Source organism: Chrysochloris asiatica, unplaced genomic scaffold, assembly GCF_000296735.1.
Source record: "Chrysochloris asiatica unplaced genomic scaffold, ChrAsi1.0 scaffold00141, whole genome shotgun sequence".
In the NCBI taxonomy this organism is placed as follows: Eukaryota; Metazoa; Chordata; class Mammalia; order Afrosoricida; family Chrysochloridae; genus Chrysochloris; species Chrysochloris asiatica.
Genome location: NW_006408659.1, coordinates 8,733,563 through 8,735,900, shown reverse-complemented (window position 1 = coordinate 8,735,900; position 2,338 = coordinate 8,733,563).

The following is a 2,338-nucleotide window of genomic DNA, read 5'->3' as shown; positions in this document are numbered from 1 at the left end:
GTATATGGAGGTGATTATAATCAATGTAATGAAACAAGTTATATGAATTGTTGAATGTGAAACTGATGATGTGCCCTGTAAACTTTCACTCAGTCCACAATAAAAACCTTAAAAAAAAAAAATGCAACATGACTTTTGATAGGCCAGAGCTAAATCACCCCAGCAATGACCACTCCCTTCCTGTGACTTTCTCTTCTTCTCTTCTTCTGCCTCCTGCCTTCTCTCTCGGGCAGAGGTCACCTTCCTCTTCCTCAAATAAAAGTCTCTAGATGGGCCGTCTGGCGTGTGGTATGGTTGACGAGCAACACTGGGTTGTTTTTTCCCTTTCAGTTATTCTTTCAGAGTTTTGTATATGTCATTCCATTACCTTCTTGCTTGCATGGTTTCTGCTGAGAAATCAGAGCTCAGTCTTATTGGTTGACCGTTGTAGGTAGCTTTTTGTTTTTCATGAGCTGCTCTGAGGATTCTTTACTTCTCTTTGATTTTGGAAAGTTTGATTATGCTATATATGGTTATTTTATATTTGGATCTATCCTGTTTGAGGTCTTTCAGCTTCTTGTATGCTTATCTTCTCATCTTTCATGATGTTAGGGAAATTTTCTTCTGAGAACTCAAACAATTTTCTCTGTGATTTTGATTGTCTTTTCTTATTTAGGAATTTCAATCATCCATAAGTTGTTCCTCTTCATAGTGTCCCACATAACTTAGATTTCTTCAGATTTCTTCTAGCATACTAGTATTGAGAGATTTATCTTCAAGCTCATTAATTTGGACTTCCACTGCTTCGAATCTTCTCCTTTTCCCTTTCAATATATTGTCCATTTCTGAAATTTTAGTGTTAATCATCTGCATTTCTAATTGCAGGCTTTGTATTATTTCAAAATTTGCATTTATTTTGTCTCTTTGTTCTTGTAAGGAGGACTGGTAGTGTAGTGGTTATGAGTTGGGCTGCTAACCTCAAGGTCAACAGTTCAAAACTACCAGCTATCCCATAAAAGAAAGATGAGGCTTTCTGCTCCCATTTACAGCCTTGGAAACCCTATGCAGGGTTGCTATGAGTGGGAACCAACTCCGCAGCACACTACACCACTTTTGTTCTTATAGTGTTTTCCTGAATTCTTCTGAAATTTTTTCTGTGTTCTCCTTGCTTTCCTCAATCTTTCTGGCAATCCATTGAAGATACCTAAATAGCATTCTTTTGAGTTATATTTTCAATTATTTTCATTACCATTTTTCCTCAGAAATCTTTTCTGTATCTGCATCTTGGTCATTTGTTTGAGTCATTTTCTTTTGTTTCTTCATGTAAGCTAATATTGTCTCTAGGGCATTGTGGGGTTGTCTTATTTGCAAAAACAAACAGTGCAGTTGTTGGAGAGATGTCTAAGGGACTCCTGCAATTCAAGGAGCTCACAGGGTGGTTATGGAAGGGACTCGACAGCAGGGTTATCCATGTTCAGGGTACCCAATCTGGAAGTCATTTGTGGAGACCCTTGATGGAGCTGGTTTCAGTGTCTGTTAGAACTTCAGGACAACTGTGGGCAGGGTTACTGGTTATATGCTGGTGTGGTGGTTCTGCAGGTTTTGTAGTTCTGGAGTCGAGCCCACCTGAATCTAGGCACCAAAACAGCACACCAAAGTGGATCAGTCAGCCCGCACCTCACACGGGCATGGCTCCCAACCACATGGCTCCAGAACTCCTGGAGAGCAGTGCTTGTACTGGGGGTGGATGAGGCTGGGAGCTGGCCACACTTCTGGTCACTGGGGGGAGCATGGTGGGGAAGAAGAATTGCACCTTTCCCGACATCTGTCAGGCCTCCTTCTGCTGCCAAAGCTGCTCACAAGATGGTTGAGCTGCATCTTACCCATCATTCACCAGTCAGTCTCCTTCTCTCGCCATCCCTGCTCAGCCTTTTCTTCCAGCAAACACTCTATCCACTTTTCTATCCTTTCTTTTGAAGTTCTTGATACCAGAATTTCCATCTGTGTTTGTTTTATTTGATCTCTCATATATTTGTTGTAGAGGGTCCATGTAGTGTGTCTGCCTAGTCCACCATCTTGCTGGAAGTCTTAGCCATACAATTTTATAGCCTTCTGTACTGGTTAGAGTTTTGTGTCAATTTGACTAGGTCAGGATTTCTAGAGGTTTAGCAGCTGAGATGTGCTTATTCTCATGGTGATGAAACCTAATACAGGCATAGTTAACTCTGATGAATGGCTATGAGCAGCCAAGCAATAAAAGGGATGCTTCCTTGGGGGTGTGGACACATAGGAGGTACTCTCACTCTTCTACTGGTGACCTGGAACTCTGCAATTGTTAGTCATTTCCTTGATAATAAAC